The 27,556-nt window shown below is 38.9% G+C and overlaps 1 pseudogene; it reads left to right on the top strand.

The window, feature by feature from the left end:
* The window catches only part of LOC101637597, a 105,808-nt pseudogene extending 78,842 nt beyond the window's left edge, over positions 1-26,966 (top strand).
* Positions 26,967-27,556: the final 590 nt, after the last annotated feature.

The following is a 27,556-nucleotide window of genomic DNA, read 5'->3' as shown; positions in this document are numbered from 1 at the left end:
CTGAAAGTTACAAAACACGTATGAAAGAAATTTAAAAGCACTAAATAGATGGAATGATATACTATGTTCATAAATTATAAAATTCAATATTGTTAGGTAAATTATCCCTAAATTGATCTCCAAGTTTATTAAAATTCCAACATTACCCCATCAAGGGACAAGTTTTTACATAGTTACAACTTGATACTAAAAATGACAAAGGAAATGGAAAAAAACAAAACAGCTTTGAAAGAGAACAAGTGAACAGTTAAACAATTTCTAGTATATTCATGCAATGAAATTCTATTAAGCAATGAAAATTAATATAAGATTGAAATATATAACAATTTGGTTGGCTCTCAAAGGAATTACTCAATACCTTTACTCAATTACTCATTACTCAAAGAAGCTAAACTCAACAATTATATAAGAATGATTCCATTTATATGTCATTTTAGAAGACATAAAAAACAGGGTCTTATTATAGTCAAGATTTTGTAGAATGGAAAGAGGGAGCAAGGGGAGAGGACTCAATGACATTTGATGGAGGATTATGGGTATTATTTTTGTGGTAGACCACAGTGGTGTAACCTCAATCCCAAATTATATAACCCCAAACTACATTCACTATAACCCCAAGTTATATACAATGGTTAGAAACCATTGTTGCCTCAATTTAAAAAAATACAATAAATTAATCAAGTAAAAAAAAAATAAGAGACTGTGTGTTATTGAAGATAGAACATATGTACAGAGCAATGGCATAAAATGTACCAGAAACAGACCTCTACACATATGGTGAAATGATTTTTGACAGAGACACAAAGGAAATTAAATAGAAAAAGGACAGACATTTTAATACATATCATTGGAACAATTATACAATAAATAATTGTAAACTGGAACATCCATGCAATAAATAAATCTTAGCCAATACCTCATACCTTGTATAAAATTTAACAATATGGATTATATACATAAGTATAACACTAGAAAAAGTGTTAGGGGAAAATATTTGTAACCTTTAGTTAGACAAGGATTCCTTAATAATAAGACAAGAAAGCACAATATATGAAAGAAAGCTATTGATAAGCTGGACTTAAAATATTTTGCTCTATTAAAGGCATTATTCTATCACTCTAGAAAAAACAAAATGTAGGGATTCTTTCCCATCTTGCAAGATAATGGGTGAAAATTTTGAGACATTAACTATGAACAAGAACAAAACTACAGCCAGGAAAACTGATACTGGTTTCTAAGACAAAGAAGTACTGCCACAACACCAAGCACTTAAAAGTCCTGTGCGAGTCTGAGGGACTAACAGATATTCCTGATCTATCATACACTGCAGAAAGGCCACTTGCAACATGAAGTGTTCAGCAACTAAATTTAGGGTTGGAAAGAAAATGAAGAAGGTTCTTGCACTGCCACAAAACCAGTGGGTGGTGACAAGAATGTTTGTTACCAGAGGGGTGAAGCTTCACAAAATTTCTTGATACCCTTCTACTGAAATTGTGTCTTGAATATTATTAAGCCATAGCAACAAAATGGAAGTCACAGGTGAGAAAACTGGAGGGAACATCACTCCTGGGACCAATCTGAACATCTTCACTGGGCACCGCAGAGGCAAGAGGGTGATTTTCCTAAAGTAGCTAAGCAGTGGCTTGCTACTTATGACTCGATACATACACTTCAACTGAGTTTCTCTGCAAATTCATCATATCACCACCACTACCAAAATGGGAATAAGTAGTATAAAATTCCAAAACATCTCAATGATGCTTATTTCAAGAAGAAGGCTGCATAAGCCCTAACATCAGAAAGTTGAGATGTTTAACACAAAGTTGGAGAAATTCGAGATATACAAGATTACAGAGCAGCAGCAGATTAATTAGAAAGTTATGGAGCCTTCCTGGTGGTGCAAGGGGTTAAAGCACAGCACTATTAAGCTATCCACTCACTGTAGCATGAGTTCAATCCCAGTTGGTTCAATTCCTGGCTGGCCAGGGAGCTAATCACATGGTGTGGCAGACCTCTCCTATCTTGCCCACTGCTCCCCTCAGCAGTATATTTCAGTTGATCTGCTTTTTCTTCTCCCCACTCTGTCTCTGGTGATCCTCTCACCTTCTTCACCTCTAGCCTGTATGCCAGTTCTTGAATGCATAAATAAAAATAAATTCTTTTAAAATAATAATAATAATAATGATCCCACTCAAAAAAAAAATAGTAAAAAGAAAGTTATAGACCCACAAATTCTGCCCAAAATCAAAGCTACATCTCAGCTCCAGGGTTCTCTCTGTTCTTGTTGCACTCACAGATGGAATTACCCTCACAAATACTGTTCTAAATTTCTTAAAGATTCAAATAACTGATCTATTAAATATATACATTTATGTATATATATATATATATATTTTATGTGTGTGTATGCATGTAGATGTGTATGGGCAAAGAATGTATCAGCAATAAAGAGTTGATGGACAGTTAAATTTTAAAGAGGAGATTTGAGGGAGAAAACTATATTGTGTTAGTAGTTACACAACTCTGTACTTATCAAAATTACAAAAATATACAATAATTTTTAAAAAGTAAATGTTACCATATGGGCACTAAGAAAAAAATAATAAAATTCAGCCTCCAAAACTCAAGTCAGTTTTCCTCCAGACTCACCCTAGAGTACATACCAAAAAGTATCCCCAAAGCACACATTTTTTTAATCTTTTTTAAAGATTTATTTATTATTTATACACACAGAATTGGGGTACAAACCAGAGGTGCAGGGGTGGTGAGAGGATTCACCAGAGACACAATGGAAAGCAAATAGGCAGATTGACGAAGTACTCTTTGCGAGAGGAGCAGCGGGTAAGACAGGAGAGGTCTGCTGCACCATGTGGGTCACTTCAGGGGCTGGGGATCGAACTTGCACTGAAGTGGCTGCACCTAGCTTGCAGTACTTCATCTTAACCCACTGCGCCACCAGGGAAGGCCCAGCACACATTTTTAAACATTCAGTCTCCCTGTTAATAATAAAAGCAAAAAAGGAAGATAGAATCAGAGAAATCCCACCTTGCTGCTCCATTAAATATGCAGCACTTAAACTTTTAATAATATGTAGTACAGGTAGAAGAATGATATAATGAAATAAAGGAAGGAAGGAAACATGACAATGAGTATTAAGAGCCTCAACAGTGCTCTTATCCCTTGGGAAGATAAAGCTACTTCTAGGAATCAGTCCTCAGGAAATAATCAGAGCTCATGATGAGTATCATTATCTCTTCTGCAATGAAATACTGTCTTCCTTACCACAGGGACAGACATGCAATGGGTCCTAAACAAATGCTGTTGACTAGCTGGATGGCAACTGACTTACATAAAACATCTGCTTCCAGCCAGAAGCCTAGTAGGAAGAGCAGCCTTTTACCACCCGGCTCTGTTTTCTCCTGAAGCTGTATTCTGTGTAACAGCGTTCAATAACTGTCCACTCTCACTGTGAATGACTACTGTAGTGGTTACATCCCTAGAGAGTTAGCAGCAATACTGCTGCCCATGGCCACAGTAGAGGTGCACAGCCAGACTGACTACTTCATGAGAGACAAATCTAGAAGACCAGATGGGAGCAATCAAAGCAGCAAGAGAATCAGTCCAGCAGACACAGAGAACTGCTGGAAATGTCAGGAAATTGGGGGTGAGAGGGCACTTTAAATGAGCAAGACCATGGCATAGGAAACAGGTTCTAGGCCCTGTGTCCAGGCCCCACCAGTGATGCCCATGCCTTAGTAACATCTCTTCTCTTCAATCTCAACTCTCTTCAATCTCAACTAACACTCCACTAATCCTATTGCTCAGTGTTACTATCTAGATGCTACAACTCCACTTCCCAGCTCTGACTGTGTGTTGTGTCTGTCTATTTAAGTAATTGCTTCAACCCTACCCACAATGCTGCAAGGACTACTTGAGTCCTCTACTCAAACCCTTTCCTTTGACTCCAGGTTCTTCCAGCCTACACACCATCTGCCCCATCCACACCTTTCCTCCCTCAGAGGTTACAACAGGTACCATGTGGAGATGGCTGGTGGACCAAGTTCTTAAGGAAGTAAGGGATCTTTCCACAATAGCGTCTCTTAAACTAGAGAGCATTAATTCTGTTTGCGACTCTAGGAACAACGACCATTCCTAACATTTACTGCATAAGCATCCACTGTGTGCCATAGCGTTGTGCCAAGCAGTCTACATGTATTATGCACAATAAATCCTTACAATTTAATTCACATGGCAACACTCTGAAGAGTCTATTGATTTTATCACTACTGACATGCCATTTTGTACATGAAGATTCAGGAGTTCAGAAAGGAACAAATGGGATACTAAGCAAAACAAAGTCTTAACTTTAAATATATTCACTTACCAAGTATTAACAGAGTAACTACTGTGTATCAGATATGACCATGCTAGACATGGGAGCTATCAAGTAAACAAGATAGATCTAGAATCTGTCTTCAAGAAAACCATTTTCTAGCAGATTTCCTCAGCCCTGTGGAGCTACTCTGACCTAAGTAAGGATTCAAATTCATGTTTCTATACCAAAACCTTAAGTGTATAATTACAATACTTAGTCCCTCTGTGAAAAACAGTACATTCTAGAAGTTCTCAGACTGAAATCAGCTAAATATCTGTATGGCCGTGTATTAACATAGAGGATATGTGTATGAGAGTACAGGATACTCTTTTTTTTTTTAATAATATAATGGACTCTTTTTTTAAAAATAATATAATAGTTTATTTTTACATCATTTTGTGCCCTTTTCCATCTCACTTATAATCCCCATGGGCTTATCATTTTGTGCCCTTTTCCATCACAGTTATAATCCCTGTGGTCTTCTCATCACCACATAACCCATGTGCCATCACCATAGTCCAGTGCACTTCCCTCTCCCCACCATTTTTAATCCCATTCCCCACTCCACCCCATGTCTCTGGTATATAGTTGTTCATTATTGTTACTATTATCTCCCCTAGTCCTTTATACTACTGCTATGAGTAAAACCATACATGGCTTCTTTTTTTAAGACGGCTCAAATTAGCTTTCACAAAGAGGCCCCTTGAACTACCTGCCTCCTAGCACATTGTCAATGAATCTTTCCCTGCTTACTTTTCTCATCTGTTTCTTCTATAATGTATTGCTCATTTATCATGTCTATTGTTTAGCATAAGTTTCTTCATATTTTAATATAAGCACCCCAAGAGCATACTTACCTGTTTCACCACTGCTAAATACCCAGCCCCAGACACTCTGGCTCACAAAAGTACCCAGTAGTTATTTTTTGTGCAAACCAGTGCAGGTGAAGACTATGTACAAGTTTAGAGGACAGATGCTAGCCAGACAGGTGCCAGGACAGAAAAGAAGAAGAGCTGGGAATCTGGTTCCCAAAAGATAGGATATTTGTTAACCTTCAGTCAAGAGATGTGTGCTACAGAACTGGAAAGGGGGTGGCCAATCCAGAAGACCCGGCAGGAGGTAGAGTAGCTAAGTTTCTCTGTGCTCAGAAGCACGTCTGACAAACCAGGGTGGGTCAGAAAATATACAACCATCTGCATTCTTCAAGAATCCAGGGAGGCAGGGGGTAAGGCCAGCAGTTAGGGATCAAAGCAGGCAAAGGCTGAAATCCAGGAAGTCTGGGAGGACAGATACCAACCCATCAAAACATAAAAAATAGCTAATTCTAAGGCAGAGCCATGGTTTCTTTCAAGTTTTCTCCTAGGAGGGATGTGATTCCTAGGACTTAGGACTTCCCTTAGCAGGGAAGAAGTTACAATTTAATGGTATACTACAACTAGAGAAAGCAAGCTGGTTTTGCATCTCTTCCCAACTTCAAGTTTTGTGACTTCCCATTTTCAGCATGAAGTAGGCCATGGTGAAATATTAACACCATAAAACTGACAAAAGCTGGTAATTAGGGATTTGTTGTTAAGTAGCTGATTGTTAAAACATTTGTCAGCACAGTAATGATTTATTTTATTCTGGAACTGAGGCTATATGGAGGTTCCACTCTTGATTGGGAAAAGAGGGTGCAATTACATCTATGTTCCTAAGTTAAGGCATATTCTGTGAAACTTTTAGGGTCTTGGGTAACTTCTGAAAGAGCAAATAGTCAAAAGAACCTTTCCCAGAGGTTCTCCTATGAACTATAGAGTTTACACAAAGATTCCTTCTCTTAAATTTAAAAGCCAAGGTTCACTGGAACCCATTTATCTGCTTATTCATTCATTTAACAAGTACTAACAACATCATTTGCCAGACTAGCACTAGACCATAGAGGTAACAAGACAAACTAGTTTCTGCCCTCATGAAACTTATGAGTTCACAGGAGTTCACAACTGTGAATGACTACAAGTCTCTTGGGTTATAGCTTATTTTAGCTGTTAACAAATAAGCATTTGCAAATATTTGACTGGATGGACCAAAGGATGAGGATGAAGCTGAGGAATAATGATCAAGGAGATGGTAGATTAGGGATTACCCCAAAAATACAGGAGGGGACAAAGTCAAATTACCCTTACTGGAGAAAGTAGTGAAGATAGAATAACAACAGCTAATATTTCTAGAACTCTCGCTATGTACTTCATACTGTTCCAAGTACATTATACAGAAATAAATTAAAATTAATAAATTTAAATTAATAAATTTAATTCTTTCAACACCTGTAAGGTTGGTTCTATTGTTATTCCCATTGACAGTTGAAGAATCTGAGGCTCAGAGAGGTGAAATAACTTGCCAAAGTTCACCCGTCTAGCAAGTAGTAAAGTCAGTATTTATTTATCTATTTTTAAATATTTATTTATTTATGCATACAATAACTGGGGTATAGGCCAGAGGTGCCAGAGGTGCGGGGGTGAGAGGATTCACCAGAGACATAGTAAGGAGCAGAACAGGTGGATCTACTGAAATACACTCCTGAGGGAAGCAGCAGATGAGACAAGAGAGATCTGCTAAACCATGTGGGTTAGCTCCTTCAGCAGGGATTGAACTCGTATTGCAGTGGCTGGCTGGTGTCAATATTTAAAACCAGGTAGTCTGATTTTAGGTTCCACTTTCTTGACCTCAATACTATACTCTTTCAGACTGTTGAGGGCAGATGGAAAAAATTAGGAAGAATGTGATGGTAAACTGCATCTGAATCCAAAGGATACATAAGAAAAAGCAGGGTCCAAGTCAAAGTTAGAGGTAACAAACCTCAATCCCTTGCCAATTGTGACTGAGACTTTTCCATGCCAAGCTCTGGGTGGGTCCTGAGGGCTTGCCAATTGTGACTGAGACTTCTCCATGCCAAGCTCTGGGTAGGTCCTGAGGGTATGGACATGAACCCAACTCAGTCTAAAGGGAAGTCCACTTAAACAGGCTGGATTATGACCTATTTTGCACTGTTGGGGCCAGAAGTCAAGGAAGCTCCTCTCCAGTGAGTGTTACACCACCAGTGGTGCTTGGGCCAGATGCCAGATAGGGATGTTAAACTTGGGCTGCCTAATCATCACCTGGATAGAGGACCTTCAGAATAGGTCACAAAAAGAAAGGGCTTGAAGGAGAGTCAGAGAACTCCTGGAGAGGCCAACAAACATCAGTGTGCCAGCAGAGAAGAGCAAAAGCATACATCCTTAAAAAAGTGGTGGGTCAAAAGCTCAGTGGCGGGGCCTTCCTGGTGGCACAGGGACTAAATCTGAGTGCTATCATGCCATTACCACTGTGGCCTGAGTTAGATCCCCAGCCAGGAAGCTAACCCATATATGACACAGCAGACCTCTCCTGTCTCACCTGCTGCTCCCCCTCAGCAGTGTATTTCAGTCAATCTGCCAGTTCTGCTCCACACTCTGTCTCTAGTGAAATCCTCTTACCCTCTGGACCCCTGGACAACCCTCTAGTTCTTGTATGCATAAATAAAATAAAACTTTTAAAAAGTGGCTATTAGAAATGAGAGAGTAGGTATCTGGCTAGCCCAGATCATCCACCAGGAGCCAAAACGGAACAAGATATGTATAGGCTTTCATGCCACACTGCTCCAACCTCACAACTTTTTCTCTCATCTTTTTTCCTAACAGTTCTCCACCAGAATGAAACAGGCATTTACTGATTTTAATGACCCCTAATACTAGGGAAGATCTGTCCAGAGTGAGGCATGGTATGCTAATATCACTCCCACACTTCCCCTATCCTCAATCCAGTTTACCTTCCTAGAATAAACTAATGATTTTCCTCTAAAAGGAATAGGGCTCCTCTTTTTACTTACCTTCATCCCCAGAAAAAAATTACATCCAGTGCTTAAGACTGACAGTAGCCAGGCAATGACTTCACCATTACCCTTTTGGGAAATGAAATGACTCAGTAGTCATTAAGTCCAAGATAACAGTGTAAGTTAGTGGGGTTTTTTGCAGGGCAGAAAAATGTTAAGAGTTTTTGGGTATCTGAATGGAGCCTGAGATCCAGGGGTAAGAGTAGCAGGAAAAAGGAACAGTGTACAAGTTGAAAGCTAGCCCTAAAATTATCAAGCCTCCAGGAACAACTCTCAACAGAAACTTGTTCATTTTACTCTAACAACAGGGTAGAGTAATATGCTATACCATCGTTCTTCCTTCCTGATTTCCAGCATATTTACTGATAAGCCTGTCCTGAGCACAGTGGCTACAGTACTATAAATACTGAACAACCAGGAGATTGTGTGCCCAGAACCTAACCCTACCTACATGGCATCTTCTTTCTGTGACCTTTTCTTCACCCCACCCCCACCCCACATGGTTGATTAGGCAGGGGAGAGCATTTAACCTAGGAGCCCAAGGCCTATCAGAACCCTTCGATGGGACACTCCCAACTGAAATAAGAGAATCAGCTTCTCTTTGGTGTTGGAAGTTGTAAACTTAAGGATTTTAAGCTGCATTTACAGACATATGGCATAAACTGTATGCGGTAAAAAAAGATCAAAGTGTAGGGAGGAGCAGAGGTTTAGGGAGATTTATAGTTTCTTGGCAGCATCTAAGTCTAGGGACCCACTCACTCCTGAGGCCAAATTGTAGTCATGTGCCTGGAGTTCGTTTTAGATTATTAAGACTCCATAAGCAAGTAAATTTGTGCTTTTTTGCCTATGCTACTTCCAGCTTGAGCTTCTACTTGGTTATATAGAGTGTCTGAGATTACCACTGACTATGTGGTACATGAAAAAAGTGGAGGATTCTCCCACACTCCTTTATTCTATGAAAGAAGGTGCAAATGAGAATGGCAGCTCTGTCTAAGCAAACTACACCAAGTCCAAGATGAGAAGATCGGGGCAGCCATCACCTTCTCTATGCTTATCCATACTTCACTCTGCTCTTCGGCTTAATTCCAGCACCTCCCCTGCTACTGATTTGCTCAGCTGCTCCAAGAATTGTCTTCTTGGTCTGGTTCTCCAGACTGTAAATCACTGATTCAACTCAGCTATTTCTTCTCTTTTAGTAAGTCTTTAGAGTATTCAATCTTCTAAACGGAAACCTAAGTTTGCACCTGCCAATCAGCATCAAGGGCTGACCCTACGTATGTGGCATAACGTAAACTAGAACTAAGTGGTATAATGTAGAATTGCTGTAGAGAAAAGGGGGAAAAAATCACTGTACAGTCTTGTAAAACAAATGGACTTGAGTTTGGAAACAGAAAGAACTCTCCAGTATGGAAAAACCAGAGACTCTGAAGCAGAAAAGTGCCTGTGGACAAATGGACTAGAGACAAGAAATTAGTCTCACTGAAGTGTTTTCAGAAAGGAGCTACATTAGGTAACTCTGAGAGATAAAAATGGGTCATATTACACAGGGTATTAACAATAAAGCAGAGGAGATTTTACTTGATATGTAGGCAATTATCATGATAAGGTTTTTGATCAGAAAGAAGAGGAATGCTATTTTAGTTATGTGTTTTTCACAAAGGGTGAGAGAGAATTTCCTTGTCTTATAAAGAAGAATAAAAAAGGGATAATGTTTATTCTCTCTATTCAGGGAATAAGCACAGGCAAAATAAAAAATAAAGGTTCTCCCAACACTTTACTCATAAAATAAGCATTTTAACATATTTGTGTACATCCTTCCAAAATATATATGCTAACAAAAAAAAAATTGCTTTATGTTATATAAGCCCAGTTTCACCTAGCAGTATATTTTTCATTGGTTGATTTTGAGTAGTGAAGTTCTCTATTTAAAATATTATTGAATTCACAAAAACTTAAATTTACATGTACATTTTTTCAGAATTCTAATCCATAGCTTAGCTCAGTGTTTTCCTAAATTTATTCTGTGCAACAGTTAAGAGATGACAAAGGTCCCCCTGGGGTACAAGGGGTTAAGTCTCAGCACTATCAAGCTACAAGCAGCCACTGCAGCATGAATTGTATCCCCAGACAGAAAGCTAACCCATATGGCACAGCAGACCTCTCCTGTCTGGCCCACTCCACACACACCCCTCCTCAGCAGTGTATTCAGTGTATCTGCCTGCTTTGCTCCCCACTCTGTCTCTGGTGAATCCTTTCACTACCCCTCCACTACCACACATGAAGGACCTCTGACTTAGCCCTCCATTCTTGTTTGCATAAATAAAAAATAAATCTTTTTAAAAACTTTACAAGATTTTTTGGACCCAAATAAGGGATTATGTTTGAAAGGTTGTATCCTTTGTACAAATTAATATGTGTCCTAAATCAGCTAGAAAAAAGTAAGTGAAATATGCTCCAGGAAACACCTTCTCATCGAAAATACACCAATACTGGTGTAATTTTAATGCAAATCAATGTATTCAGAAAGTCAGAAAACAGTCAAAATATCCTACACCCAAGGAAATCAATCACATGAAGCCCCCCCCCACCTTTTATGGATGATCAGTGGTGATCATCCTATCACCTGATGATCCCAAGCATGATCAGATGGTCAACTCACAAGAACACTGAGACCAAAACTCAAGGATCTACTTGGGGTTGAATATAGACTTGATATGGTCCTTTTCAACCCAGAGACTTCATTAATTTTCATTACAAATATTTTCTTAGATCTCTAATCACTCATTTGCTAGCCTCAAGTAAGCCATTTCTCCTCCCCAAGTTTGCAAAGTTCTTCTTCAGTGAAATGAAGAGTTTTTGTGTGAAACCAAGGTTGCCATTCAACTCTGGAACACACTCTAGATCCCCTGGGAGTCCCTTCTAACAGTAAGAAACTCACTTATGCCCACCCCAAGCCCTCTTCTCCTGGTCTAACTTCCACAGCCTCACTAAGGACCTCTAAACTTCTAGACTCTGTTGAAGAAGAAATGGCATAAGCAAACAAAGCCATCAAGAGTTGCTCACATGTGCACACAAAGTACAAAGCAAACAGCTGGAAAACAAGAGTAGGTGGAAGGTAAAGCTGTTTTGCTGAACAGGGTGTCAGAGATTGATGTTCAGTTCCACAGGGAGGATGAGTGTTCTACTGATCCTAACTCTTCTCTGAAAAATCTCTTCACAGAACTTCCATTCCAGCAGCCCAGGTTCCTGTCCCTTTCTTCTGAAAGGTCTAGAAGCAAGGAAGTTTGTCCACCCCCCCCAAGGGAAACAAATGGATGCTAAAATAATTTTTTAAGATCTTCCTTCATCATTTAAAGAAAAACCTTCAGTTGTTCCAAGACAACCCCCAGGGACCCATATGTTTGGCTTCTCTGAATCCCACAAAGGATTCTGTTTTATGTACTACTCAAAATGAAGAACCCAATTCTCTGCCCCACTTTTTTTTCTGGTGTTGATCAAGAATGAGGGGAAACAAAAGAGAATTTTTATCTGGGATAGTCTGCAATGTGGACTAAAATACCTTTCAGGGGTGGTCATGTCTTAAGGTGAATTTCCACCCATCCTCCAAGCAAAATACCATAAACACTGACAAAACCTGAGTCTCATGAAGTTCAAAAATGACAGAGTTGATTTTCTGACTGAGCCCAATACCCCCCTGAGGACCAATATTCTGCTCTAAAACCTTTGGGTTGATGAATCAAGTCCAACACTTGTGCTTGAATGGCATATTCAAACTCAGTAAGCGTCTAATATTTATATTTAGGTGCTGTAGCTGAAGTCAATGTATCTCTTTTTCCATTCATTGATCTATCTCTGGAACTTAGTGTGAGGTTGGCTTATTCTGTTGTCATCATATTGTTAAGTCCACCTATCTTTCTATCACTTGAAAAGGCAGAAAAAAGGTCTTTTGAGAAGCTTTGAAAGTCAACTGAAGGAATACCTCTTATTCCTGTTAGCTAATTAACAGCATAGATTTAATTTTGTTCAAGCCTTCACCTAGTGTGAAGGTTGTATGGAACCCACCTATAACCACCGGAGGTAAGGAGACATGCCTCTGTATTTTGCTTAGGGCTTTTTCAGTTTAGCACTGAATGTCCTGCGTCCCAGGAAACTCCATAGTGCCAAGAAAAACAGAACACTGGTTTAACCTACATTTCTGAATGTCAAATTAGCTGGAATCAGTTGTCTTGCTTCCCTTAAACCAGTATGAATAGACTGAAAAGCCTAGAGAGAAAGTGAGGTCTAAAGCCTTGCTATTCAAAGTATGGTTCACAGATCAACAGCATCTATATAACCAGAACCTCAAGCCCCACCTCAAATGTACAGAAATAAAATCTGTGGTTTAGCTTGACCTCCAGTAAGTTCTTGCACAAGGCTCCAAGCACATTACAGTCCAAGATGTGCTAAGCTTGAGAAAGATTTCTGAGGGGACTTTTAGCTGGGTTTGGTTTGTAGAAATGAATCTGCAGAAGGAAGGAGCAGACTGAATTAAAAAACTAGGCCACATAGGTATAGAAGATACCAATTGTTCATAAGTAAGGAGCCATTTGTTGTTTCTGGGCACAAGGGGTTGGAAATAGCCTAAGAAGACAGGTTAGGGAGAAACTATACAAGTGCATGGACATTAGACTGAAGTATTATTATCTTCCCTGCGCTCTCACTCCTCTCAAAGCTCAATCAGCTGTTAAATGCTATTTTCTAAAAGCTAGAGGCCTTCACTCCTTCCCCTGGCTACTCTCCCTTAGTGGCCAGGAATACCCTCCACCAAGGCTGTCTTCAAGTTCAAGCTTCTCTCCAAGTGCACTTGAATTGTCTCCTGCTTAAGGAACTCAGATTCGAAAGGGGAGAAGCAGAGGAGCTAGCCAACAGCTACAGACAACATTTTAAGGATCTCTAGTTCCAAATGACAAAGTTAGATGAGGAGACTGAGGCAATATGTCTTTCACTCTGAGGAGTAATATAGAACGCTGGTTACCTAACCACTTTGTGCCTTGTGGGAGTGACCCTTGTACTATAAGTTGTAAGGATTCAATGAAATAATGAACACAAAGTTCTTAGAACACTGCATATATCATACTAGGAGCTCCCTAGAAGATACTGCCTTGAGTTAAATAATTGCCTCTGTTATAAGTTGAAGACTTGCTGGGTGGGGAGCTGGGGTGTGACAGACAGCTTCTGTCACCAGCTTGACACCAAGGGCTGTCTTCATAGATGCTGGAATTTGCAAATACATTATGCTTTCCTAGTTAGCATAGCTGTCAAATATAGAATGCTAATCAATCGGACACAGGGTGAACTGAGACTTACTGTGTGCATTAATCAGGGGATAATAAGAGAAGCAGAGCCATCATGAATGGTATGAAGTAAAGGATATATTGTGCTATGTAAGCCTTAAGCTAAATTGTTATAGTAAAAAGCCACCATACTGTTTATCCCCAGGATGGCTTGTCAATTTTGAGAACTTTACAAAAAAAAAAAAGACTCATTCCATTACAAAAGCTCAGCTGACCTCTCCAGGAAGCTTCCCCTTTAGTCCTTCCCTCTTAGGGGTGTACCACATGGTGCCCTTTGTGAAGATCTGTACTAAACCAAAGTCACTTGTGTTCCCACTATATGTGTCTGCCTCATCACTGAATTCTTTAAACCCTTCTAGCCCAGAAACTGTTTCATCTCTTTGCATCTCCAGCTCCTGGCATGGCTTCTGTCATGTGTGTAGGAAAATTCTATAAAAGCACTGCCATTCTATAATCTGATCCACCAAAAAAAAAATCACAATTTCATAAATGTCAGAGTATTAGGAAGCACTGGGAAATGCTTGCTAAATAAATGAACACAGAACAATCACATACCTAAACATTCCAGTTAAGCATCAAAGAAAGAATTTCAGGTTTTTGTGTGGCCGCAGGCCCATGAATATCTTTGTACTCTTTAATGTGGTGCCAGTGAGTGATCCCCAACAGGTCAAACATGTGCTTTGTACCTTTTCCACCATCTTGGATGTTTGTGGTGTCTCCACAGAGAAGACGAGTGATTCACCAAGGGGTCAAATGCATGTTTTTTCTGTACCATTTTAGTGGTTTTTGGAGTTTCATTGTATCTCCACACAACTGATAAATGGTAATCTCCAAAATGGATGAGATTAACTTCTGAGATGGCTATAGTCCAAGATGGCTCAGAAGCAGCTGTCAAACTCTGCTTGGCTTTTGGCCTGAGCATCATGAGAGGGCAAGAAGCCCCAGAGGTCATAGACTACAGCCATGTATCACTTAGAGCTAACTAGCAGATGCAAAATAACATTTAAAAATCAAGATGTGTGTCAGTAAAAGGAAGTTTAAAAAAAAGTAAAAGTATAGCAAGAAGGAAGGATGTCGCTGGTACAGATTTTTTTTTATTACCAGGCAGGTGCACCTGCCAGGCAAGGCCCTTTGACATCACTTCCCCTGGCTGTGAGGTCTAAAATTGTGGGGCTGATCAGGCAATACCCTCTAAATAGACCCAAGTCATGCCATTTGAAGCTGCAGAAAAGGACCAGGTTGACAGGTTAGCAAGAGGCTATTCTGAACCTTCAAAAAGGACAAAGCCTCAAGGAAATGTAACCCATGTAGACCAGCTCCTGACTGGATCCAGCCATGTGATCACCTGAGTCTGACCCTCCTCTCCTTCCCCTTTCCAGGTCCTTGGCCCCTGGCTACACTGTCTCTATCTTCTTCTCTTGATGAACTAACTCTGGACCTCTACCCTGGTTACCTGATAACCTAACTCCTGCCTCTCATGCCTGCCCTGGTAAAGGGAACAGGGAAAATGAGCCAAAAGGAGGTGGTTGCCTTACACAGGCTAGTTCATTTCAACTTCACAACAAAATGCTGATAGGTAAGGATTATTTGCCTTCTTTTAAAGATGGAGTAAAGTTAGGTAACCTGCCTAAAGTTCATAGAGCAGCTAAAGTAAAAAAAAAAAAAAAAAAGGAATCAAAACCCAGATGTTCAGACTCCCAGGCCCACACTCTTTACAATATATGCCACACTGCGTCTCTTTCCATGCTTCCTCACCACCTTCCCTGTTGTCTCATTTGCAAGTCCCCCAATGCTGAAACTCAACCTGTAATTCATGGCTTTATCTTCGGTATCATTCCCAGCTCACACTTGGCCAAACCACAGGTCTTCTAAGATAGAAGAGCTGCTCACTGTTGCAATTCACAAATGAAGTCAGGCCCACCTGATCACACCTCACCTGCCTTCCTTCCATGAGTCCCCACTACTATGGGAAAGGTCCAGATAGCTCATCACAGTGTAAACCCCATACATAATATGACCCCACTAGTCCTTCTACCCTCACCTCACCTCACCTCACCCTTCTATCTTCTTTTCTAACACAATTTCAACTACTTTAAAATTCCTCCCCAAACAAATCAAGTACTAAGACCAAGTAGTCATCAGGCTGGCCTACAGAACTTATTGTAACCGTATGGAAAATCTTTCATTATATTGACATCTGGTACTAGAATTTCTCTTTGGGCAGAACCACGTTTATTGGAAGAATGTCTTCATAACCCCCAATGGTGTAGTTGAGAACTTAGGGTTAGTTCAACTGTGAACTTGGACTCTTAGATGCTGAAATGGAGCTGGAGGTACAAGATATTTATTTGGATTGATTAGCACAGCACAAATGATATCAACTGATGAACAGAAAACAAAATGTACTGTGTTCTTCACCCATAAAAAGAAATGAAGTACTGGTATATGCTACAACAGGGACAAATCTTGAACCCGTTAAGCTACGTCAGAGAAGTCCATCATAAAGGTCACATACTGCATGACTCCACTTATATAAATCATCCAGAGCAGGCAAATCTATAGACAGAAAGTCCATTAATGGTTGCCAGAGTTGGGAGAGAGGGACTGGGGAATAACTACTAATAGGTATGGAGTTTTGGGAGGTAACAAAAAGATATTCTAGAATTGGATAGTGGTGATGTCATACAACTTTGCAATTATATGGGAAACTATTGGGTTATATATTTTAAAAGGGCAAATTTTATTATACATAAATAATACCTTTAAAAAGTCTTTTTAAAGACTTAAGAAAAAAGAGGCAAGACTGGCTGACCTGGATGCAGGCCTAATTAACCAGGCTAGGGGCTCCAGAGCAAGCAGTGTTCATCGAAGTATCTGACATGAGGCTGAAATAGCTCTGCCTCCATTCCTCTACTTGCTCAGTAACTGGATGTGGGTCACCCTGGGAAGGCTGAGGTGGTACCCTAATGTTGAAGCAGACCCTGAAGGACCTTGTAGACTCTGTTGACCCATTCTCTGAAGCTGGACAACAAGCCCTTCTTAGAAGAGATTCTCTGTGCAGGTCACCAATGAAAGAACATGACAATTGTTCTACAAAAGGGAGAGAAGCTGGCCGAAGAAACGGAGCCAGAAACAGTCAGTGAGCTAGCAGAAAACAGTGTGGTATGCAATAGTATCCTACCTCATAATACCTTACAATGTTGTGTAAATTAAGGCACTTACGAGTATAGACCCTTAAAATTTTGTCAAAAAAAGAAATCTACTCTAACCTACTTTTTTGCTATAAGGCTCTCATTTCTCCCAGAATTTTGTTCAACTAAAACTTTTTTTAAAGTTTATTGGACAGAAGAGTAGCTGTTTTTTCCTTCTCTTCAGACTTGTTAAAAGACAGTAACATTGTGGGAGTAAGCCTCAATGCTATCATGCCATCACCACTGTGGCCTGAGTTCAATCCTTGACCAGGAAGCCAACCTGTATAAGACACAGCAGACTTCTCCTGTCTTCCCTGCTGCTCCTCTTAGCAATGTATTTTAGGAGATCTGCCTGTTCTGCTCCCCACTCTGTCTCTGGTGAATCCTCTTACCCTTCACACCTCTGGCCTATACCCCAGTTCTTCTATGCGTAAATTTAAAAAAAAATAAGTCTTTTAAAAAAAAGACAGTAACATTGAGCCATAACTTACGAATAATAGTCAACACTATGCTTGAAATCTGTGAACAATAATGAAAAAGAAAAATGACATAAGAAAAAATAAGAAATCTACCAGCAAACCAAGTTGGACTTAGTATCAGATTCTGGATCTACTAGCTTTTCATTAAAAAGTAGGTCTAGAAAAATTGTATTTCATATATTGCATCTGGTTAAAACAAAAGCAATAGGAAAACCACAAAGGAAGAGTGTAAATCCAGACATCTAATAATAAAAACTTAATTTTGCAAGGGTGTTTTTTATATATGATCCCTTTTTACTCCTCTCAATAACTCCCTAAAGTAGGGAAATGACAATTGCTATGACAGTCATCGCTTTATAGTTTAATTGATTGATATTTAGAGTTTAAGCAATTGGTTCAAGTTCACATAGCACAAGCAACAGTACCATAACTTGCACCCAGAGCTATTGACCTCAAAGACAATACTCCTCCCATGACTACACCAAGCATAACTGCCACCACCTCCCTCCCCATGGCCAAGTAGGTAACCATGAGTAAACAGAAACCTGCCTACCAGTTCAAATGCATATCCCATGAGGCAACAGCCATGTGAGAATTAATTACTTAGAAGAAGTTTTTTAAATTAAATTAGCATGACTTTTAGCAAACAAACAGAATGAACAGAACCACCTTCTATCACACCACAGATAAGCAAGAATTCATTTGTATATGGTCCTGAAAAAGTTAAATGGTAAAATTCCAGGTAGCTACAAGAGATATTTTCAAATGTAGTTGAAAGAAGATTTTTTTAATTTTTAAAAATTGTTTATTGAGGTAACACTGATTTCTGATAGTGTATATGTTTTAGGGGTCATTTTAATTCTTTACAATGTATATTATCACATAAAAGCACCAGTAAGCTTCCACCATAATTCACTGATCTTACCTCCCCACTTATTCCCATAGTAAGGGGAATTTTAGATCACAAGAATGAAGAAAAAATTATTAAATAAAGGACTTCCATAGTACAGACTAGCATTCAGCCCAACAAAAGCCACTACAACACTCAATGGTGAGGTGTTGGCAGACATATTTACAAAAATGGGGCAAAGTGAAATATCCAGCATTGCATGAATTATGCAACTAGCAATGAAGAAGAGACAAGATTCCTTGGACTGAAAATAGGTTTGAGAACATGACTAACAAAGTTAAATGGATTTATTTACTCCAGGATTTCCCAAAAGGGGAATAACTTATGCAGGGATTTAAGAAATGGTGAGTTTGAGTAACAAAACATAATTGCTATCATTTATAACAACTGCAAAGAGAAACTCATTATTCTGGACATCTAGTTCAGATATGACAGACACATGATTTGTTTCCCTTTATTTTCCCTTTTGCCCACAAAGTAGGCATGACAAACTAGTCTCTCTACTCTCTGCCACTAAATCCAGATGTAAACTTTAAAAACATTCTAAGAAGCAACTACTTGTTAATCATATATGCACTGCCAGCATGGGATGAACAGACAAGGTATTCATTAGAGCACAAATACTTGAACTGGACCAGAAAGATCTGTAAACTAATTCCCACAGGAAGAATTGAAGGTCAAGAGCCACTTTCCATTTGCTATGTACTCTCATCACCTTCTATGTTAGGTGAACTATTGCATTAACACCAATATCACATGGTACTGATGATTTTACATTGTCTGTAGTTCCTATATATGTATATTAGTTATTAGGAAAAATGTATGTAATTGTCCCCTACTATGAGTTCAATTTCTTTCATAGGTATTTTTTCTACGCTATCCTTACAAGGACCTCTTTCAGTGTCATCAATTGTTTGAAGAAAAAAAAAAGAAGAAAAAGAAAAGGAATATCTATCTTATAAGACTGTTGTGAGGAGGAAAAAAAAATAAAGATTGTTGTGAGGATTAAGGATTAATTGCACAAAGCACCTAATACAATTTCATTGTTTTTCTATTTATGCCCTTTCTTGTTTCCAAAAGGATTTAAGTTTTTTTTTTAAGATTTATTTTGTTTGTTCATGTATGAATGCAGAAATTCTGGAACAACAAACAGACATGCAAGAAAGTAATACCAATAGTTATCTTAGAGAACTTGGGATTTGGCAGAAGAATAATGAGGGTTAGGAGATATATTTCTTATTTTCATACATGCACATCATGCACATATAAGGTATGAGAATGTACACAACCTGACCCAAATTAAAATAAATACAAAAACAAAAAACTCACCCTACATAAACTTTTTCTGACCCCCCCCCCACGCAAGTAAGTCCACTCTGCATCTATGTGCCCATGTCACGTATGCTTCCACTTTTTCCTGGCACAAATCATATTGCATCGCTCTCATTTCTGCTCCAATTCCCCTGCCCACCATGCCCCCAGTTAGGCTGTGAGCTCTTCAAAGGCAGATTTCTGCTTCTTTTATTTTTGTACCCACAACATATAATGCAGTCCCTGACTGAGGTGAATATCTAGTATATGAGGAAGTGGAAATGAAAAAGAAGAAGTGAGGCAGAGCACCCAAGCTTGTCTTATCAGCACAGCAGAAAGGCTAATCATCTGAGGCTTCATATAACAATTGAGGAGGAAGTGAAGAGAGGAGACCAGAGCAACCTTTGCAGAAAAAGTGACTCCAGTCCAGCTAGGGCACAGAGGGGGAAAGGGTACTTTAGGTCAGTGGTTCCTTCCTAATCAGGAGGAAAGGAAGAGGTAGTGAGAGAGTGTTTTTAAAGCTTAAATAGATTTATGGTAAAATGGATGTTCCCTGACTTCAAATTTAATATAATTAAATGTAAAAGTATAGCAAAATCCTGACCTACAGAATAAAATTATCTGTTTAGTTCTTACATTGAGGATTAGTTACACAACTAGTCAGTAATATCAGACTAAACATTTCACAATTGTAAAGCATCCATTTGAGTTATCCACCTTGGATTCATTTTTATCTCCCATCTCATCTCCTCTAGAGAGAGTATTTAAGGGAGTTAAAGCATGACATACCTGATGTAAGCCCAGACTGAGACCCCAGATGTGGGGGCTCCTAGCCACAGGAGACTGAGGTTAACACTATCCCTCTAATGACTAAAAAAAAAAAAAAAAGACTGATACTAGAGGAGATTTTCAACCTGTATATGCAAACCATATATTTAGTCTATTACTTTCTGTTCATTTAATTGCTGCATGCTTATCTGAAGGATGCAAGAAGATCCACATTGGGTCTGCAGCAGAATAAATTCCAGATTCCAGACAGAGAAACTGGCTTACTCCAGTTCAGACCACACCCAACCCCTGCAAAGCTGGGTCCCTGTGGTAAACTATGCATATTATTCAACTAAAATCCATAGAAATACATTTCATTATTTAGTTGGGTTACTCATTAAAACTACACAGAATTAAGAGTCCTCGTTTTTAGAGATGCAATCTGAAAAAGTGTTTAACTGAAGGGATACAATGCTGGGATTTGTTTCAAAAGATTAACAAAATAATATGTAAAAATAAGAAGCTAAAACTGCTCAAAAGAAAAAAAAATGCTAGGATTGCTCAAACAGTAGCTCTGAGGAAGAGAAAGAATATTCTTTGTGTTATGGATATTTCCCCCAAGAGTAAGTTACATTTTTAAAAAATAAAATGTAAAATCCTAGATAAGTATAGGACGTGCTTGCAGGAAGACATTTTATTTCAGCCCTAAGGAGCATTAACAAATACTGCAAAATAATGAAAGAGGGTCATTAGGAAGGAACTGAAAACACCTTCCAATGTGATGGGGGAAATTCTGACATCTTAATTATATTCTGCCACCTAGTGACAAAGGAAATTTAACATTCTTACCAGGCTCTGAGAGCAGAGAGAGGGGCCTTCTGCCACCTGGACACCAGACCGTCGCCTGACAGCCGCAGACACGCCAGATCCTACAATTTGGTGAACGGCGGCTGTTTTCTCTCTGCTTTTGCTCACAATTCCAGGAGACGCTGCAGAAAAGTCAAAGGCCAAGAGCATGGTTCAGCCGGTGGCTGACACTTCACAGGCAGCGGCGAGAGCCATCGCTACTCAACACAGTCCTCCCGAGCCTTTGCCACGACTTGCCCTTGCTAAGGGTTTCCCGGGGACACAGCAGTAAGACAAATGGCACGCCACGTTTGGTATTCTAACGTTCCACTCAGTGAGGAGCAGAAAAAGTTGATACCGGAATCTCCTTCCAGTGAATTGGCGTAACTTGTCATTAATCTTTGAGACCCCATGTGAAAACGGGTATGCAAACTGTTCATTTCCAAGTACCAAATGGAAAAAGTGGACGTTTTAAAAGTTCACTTAAATCCAGTCACTCAGGTCTCCTGAGGTAGTTCTTGTCCAGAGCCTCGTCTAACTGAAGGGGCTCCCATAATGCTTTGCAAGGCGGGCTGGGGGCGGAGTCAGCACCGGAAGTAGGACGGGCTCTGAGCAGGTGGGAGAATCTCTTTGGTTCCTGGATGCCTTTAGGTTCTCATTGGTCATTAAGTCAACCATCTAAGTCCACTTTGAAGGAACAGTGGCATTTAAACTTCACTCTGCATGGTATTTTCTCATAGACCTGATTAGAAACACAAATCTAAGCCCCTGTATCCTGAGATCTTTTTACATATATTGACCTAGAAAAGCAACTACAGCTGAAAAGGGAGGGGCTTTTTGTTTGTTTTTAAAGCTTAAATAGATTTATGGTAAAACGGATGTTCCCTAATTTCAACTGTAATATAATTAAATGTAAAAGCATAGCAAACTCCTGACCTGCAGAATAAAATTATCTGTTTAGTTCTTACATTGAGGATTAGTTACACAACTAGTCAGTAATATCAGACTAAACATTTCACAATTGTTAAGTGTCCATTCGAGTTATCCACCTTGGATTCACTTCTATCTCCCACATCATCTCCTCTAGAGTATTTAAGGGAGTTAAAGCATGACATACCTGATGTAATTTCAAATTATAGATTAAAGCAGAAAACAAAACCATGGAAAAAAGCAGAACACAAGCATGAAACTTATAAGGAAAAAATGTAATTGAAGTACAATTCAGTATTAAGATTACCAGGGAGAATTTGTTACCAAAATATTTATATTCTAGAATCGTCTACTTAAGTTGTGGCCCAAAAGCATCAATATTACCTGGGAACTTTTCAAAAATGCAGAATTTCAGCTCTACCCCAGAACAATTGGATCAAATTTTGTCTCTTAATAAGATTCCCAGGTGACCCATATATACATAAAGTTTTAAAAGCTCTTATCTACAGCACTAAGAGCTAATTCTTATTGGGTAAGTTAGAAATACTAGTGCAGGTAAATATCAAACAGTATTGTGTTTCCTAGTATACAAAGTAATATCAGAAAAGGAAAAAAAAAAAAAAAACTAAACATATCCAGTTCTAGAGTGGGGAGCCAAGCATTTAAAAAAAATTTCCCTGTGGTACCTTAAGACTAAAGCACTGAGTGACCCTGTGGAAAACGTTCTCACTGACTTCTTTTTGTACAAAATATTGCAGCAAAGATAACCTGGTAATTTCTTAAAAATTAATGAAAACTAGTGGTTTGGTTTCAGAATTAGGTTTTAGTAAAGGCAGGTCTGAAGTGGGGTTAAGTTAACAGTCTCAATCTGAGGTCAGCAAGCTACTAACTTCCTTTGTAAATAAAGTTTTATTGGAGCATAGTCATGTTCATTGTATTAGATATTATCTACAAATGGTTTCACGGTGTAATGTCAGAAATAAGTAATTGCAACAAAAACCATGTGGTCACAAAGCCTAAAATATTACTTTCTGCCCTTGATAGAAAAAGTTTGCCAGGCCTTGCTCTATACAAATTACCTAGAAGAGAACAGGGCTTTCTCCTATCTACAAATCACTTCTCTTAGTACACTTCTGTTAAGGGTTAGAGATTGTTTGTGATGAAAATGTAAGAATTCATTTCAGGGCCTCTCTGGTAGTCTGGGGGGTTAGGTCTCAGAGCTACCACTGCTATGCCGTTCATCCCTGATCAGGGAGCTAACCCATATATGACCCATCAGACCTTTCCTGTCTTACCCACTGCTCCCCTTAGCAGTATTTTTTTTTTTCTTAGCAGTATGTTTTAGTAAATCCACCTGTTCTGCTCCTCACTCTGTCTCTGGTGAATCTTCTCACTCTGCCCCCCCCCTTACCCTGACCTTCACACCTCTGGCCTACACCCCAGTTCTTCTATGGAATAAACAAATTAGTCTTTAAAAAAAAAAAGGGGGTTTTGATTTAAGTATCAATGACTAGTAAACTTGCACTACAAAAACAGAGTTGAGGCTTGATATTTGCCAATTTCTTTGATATAAATCAGGGTTTCTTAGCCTCAGCATTACTGATGCTTGGAGTAGGTATTTCTTTGTTACAGAGAGATTATTCTTTACATTGCAGACTACTAAGCAGCATCCTCAGCTCTTACCCACTAGATGTCAGTAGTAACCCCGCAGATATGACAACAAATTATGTCTTAAAATTTGCCCCCAGGGGGCAAAATCACCCTCATTGAAAACCACTGTTGTAAATACTTTTACAATTTCGAACTATCATCTTGACATCCCTGGCATGGATGTGAGATGAGATGTGTATAGTCTCACAAGTCAGAGAGAACCATCTCTACCAAACACTTGTGCTATATGAGAACATACTTATACAGCTAGTAATGTTACTTCCCTATTTTAAAATTTAAGATACCTAGTCAGTTTCTCTATCTGAATCAAAATTTACCTCTTCTCCACAAACATAAAATTACTAACAATAAAGGTTAAAAAGAAAATTACATTTTCTATATGTGCAATATCACTTGTAAGAAGGGAGATGCAAATTAAAACCACCATGAGATACCACCTCACACCAGTGGGTACAACACATCTTAAAACAACTAGCAACAACAAATGTGGGTGAGGATATGGAGAAAAAGGAAGTCTCCTGCACTGCTGGTGGGAATGCAGACTAATACAACCACTATGGAAGACTGGAGATTTCTCAGACTGCTAAAAATGGAACTTCCATATGACCAAGCAATCCCACTCCTAGGTATCTACCCAAAAGATACAAAAGCACTGATTCAAAAAGATACCTGCACCCCCATGTTTATTGCTGCTTTATTTACAACTGGAAAGACATGGAAACAACCTAAATGTCCAAAAGTAGATGACTGGATTAAAAAGATGTGGTATAAGTACACAATGGAATAGTACTCAGCAACCAAAACAAATAAACACATGCTTTTTGCAGCAACATGGATGGAGCTGGAAAAGATCATGCTTACTGAAATAAGCCAGAAAGAAAAGGAAAAATGCTGGATGGTTTCACTCATAGCAGGAGTATAAAGGACCAGGGGAGAAAATAATAATAATAATGAACAACTATATACCACAGACATTTTATGGGAGTGGTATGGGGAATGGGATCAGAAACGGTGAGTGGAGGGAAGTGCACTGGACTATGGTGAAGGCACATGGGTGATTTGGTGATGGGAAGCCCACAGGGATTACAACTGAAATGGGAAAAAGGCAAAAAATGATGTAAAAATAAACTATTATATTATTTTTTTTAAAAAGAAAAATACATTTTCTTCAGGATGTGAGTTGTATCGCTCCACACAAAGTTATATTCCACAAGGTATGGATATTATAAACTGAAAAATACCCAAAGCAGATGTTAACAGTAACTCCAATGGTTATTTAAAACTCTCAATAATATATCAGTTCTCCCAATGGACTTGCCAGAATGAATTAATCTCAGGAAAACCAAATGGTGGTATTAATAATGTAATATAATAATGATAATTAATAATGTTATACAGATTTAGGTTCTGTTCTATTGTGATTGTTTTTGTGTTTTGTTTTGTTTTGTTTTTTCCTTATGTATTTAAGTAATTGAGTTTGGGGAAATGTCTACCTATGGCAATGACATGGGCTTTGGAATACTTTGTATCAAAAGGATTGACAGTGTTAAACACTCAGAACCAATTACTGAGGCCACACTTGTGCTGTGACATTAAAACCACATCATTAGCACCCAGGAGGACTCTTAACCTCCTGTTCTGGGAGGGCAGGCATTCATTTTCATCTACAGTTTCCGATCATTAGAATATAAGACTATTTCTATCATTCCTAAATTCTGAAGGGGCAGTGAATGCAGATTTTGTAGAATCATCAATAGTATAGTATCTAATATTGAGAACCTAGTGCTAAGAGTCACAGACCAACAGGAAGTCAATAAAAGCTACAGATACTGTTTTTGACAGATTACTGCACAAGATCGTTGTACACAAAGATTAATAATATTACCAATTCTGGGATTTCCTTTCCCCTTCATCGTTGTCACCTCTGGAGGCTCTCTGAGTGATTAAAGAGACTAAAGTCACTCTGGTGCTCAGAATCATAAAAATGTTATCCATTTTGTGATATTCTCTGATATCAAAGGATTGACAATTTAAACAATTAACCCTAACTCTAAATTCAAGATACTCTCACACACAGAGAGAAACATCTATAAATTTGAACAATCTCCACCTCGATCCTACTACTACTTTTCTTTGAGAATCTTATCTTATTATTTAACCTTCTTGTGGGAACTTGGGATCTGTGACATATTGTTAACACCTGCTCACAAACATAGCCAACATATTCAGTTGTTTTTAGGAGCATTTAACATTTTAGCATCATGATATCATACAGCAAGCAACAATAAATAAGATAAATACCAAAAACTATATGTTAACTGTGGGGGAAAGAAAGAATTCCCACAACTCCAAGAATCGAAAACTTCTCTAATTTTTATAAGTGAGTTTATATAGTTAGATTCCCCCAATAAACTCTCAGCTAGTGATTTTTTTTTAATGTAGTGACTCCTTGAGTCACCTCCCACTACTTCCACCTTCAACCATGTAGCATCCTTTTGTTTGTATAAGGCAAAGACAGAGACTTAAGAAGCCATAAATCCTCACAAACCTAGCCAGAACAATCAAAAATGTGGAGCTAACACAGATAAAACTTGAGCCCAATTAAAATTTCTAGGGAATTCAGGGAGAGTAAGTGTATTTCTCAGAATTCTTTGGACTCCAAAAGATAGAAATCAACTACAGCTAACAAGGTTAAAAATGTCGTGACCAAAGTCAAAAAGAGGTTCGGCAGGTCTGCAGATGCCCGCCCTGCCAAACCCCGAGTCATGCAGCCATAGAGAACACCTCTGTTTTCTTTAATATGGCTATAGATGGCTGTCCCTTATGCCTACTCTCTTTCAAGCTGTTTGCAGACAAAGTTCCAAAGACAGCAGAAAACTTTCATGCTCTGATCCCTGAGAAAAAATGGTTTAGCTTAAAACGTGTTCTTGCAGGATTATTCCAAGACTTGTGTGCCTGGGTGGGGACTTCACACACCATAGTGACACTGGTGTCAGGTTCATACATGGGGAGAAATTTGATGGTGAGAACTTCATCGAGAAGCATACAGGTCCCCTGTATCTAATTCACAGCAAGTGTGGGGTACAGCATAAACAACGGCCGGTTTTTTCATCTGCACTGCCAAACCTGTGTGGCTGGATGGCAGGCATGTGGTCTTTGGGAAGGTAAAAGAGGGTGTGAAGATTGAGGAAACCATGGAGTGCTTTGGATCCAGGGATGTCAAGACCAATAAGAAGATCACCAATGCTGGCTGAGGACAAATTTAATACTCACTTGTGTTTTATCTGCACCAGCAGACCAAGAGAGCACCCTTTATCCCCATATGCTCAAAATAGCCTATCATCTTTATGCTCTCCCTATAGTTCTCTGAGTTCCATATGTTCCTTAATCCCTTCCAAGTGGACTGCAGCGTTAAGTTTATGATTATGAAATTTAAAAGAGAAAGAAAAAGAGAGCGACGGCACACCAGAGTGAAAATGAATCTAGATACTTAAATACTGTTAGTCTCTGTTTTTGTTTTTGTTTTTTTTTCTCTTTGCTATTCAATTTTTTATGAGCATCTCTTTTTTCAGGCCAGCTTCTCCTAACCCTGCAAAAGAGGGAAAATATGACCTCAGGGCATGCAAAACTCCCAGAAAGGAACTGAGACTTCTTTCTCACTCGATTCCACTTAGGAAGATCCTGGGAAAACCAGTGAAGTTTTGTGCATTTAAAAGATTGTTTCTGGGGCTTTCTTATACACAAACAACCAAGCAGAAGAAACAGAGATAAAAAAAACCATCCCCTTTTCAATTAAAACAAAAAGAATCAAATACCTGGGAGTCAACCTAACAAAGGAGGTAAAAGACCTCTACAA

This window comes from Condylura cristata, unplaced genomic scaffold (genome assembly GCF_000260355.1).
Source record: "Condylura cristata isolate star-nosed mole 26May11 unplaced genomic scaffold, ConCri1.0 scaffold00006, whole genome shotgun sequence".
NCBI lineage: Eukaryota > Metazoa > Chordata > Mammalia > Eulipotyphla > Talpidae > Condylura > Condylura cristata.
Note: the sequence above shows the minus strand (reverse complement) of the source record. Positions and strands in the feature narration are given on the sequence as shown.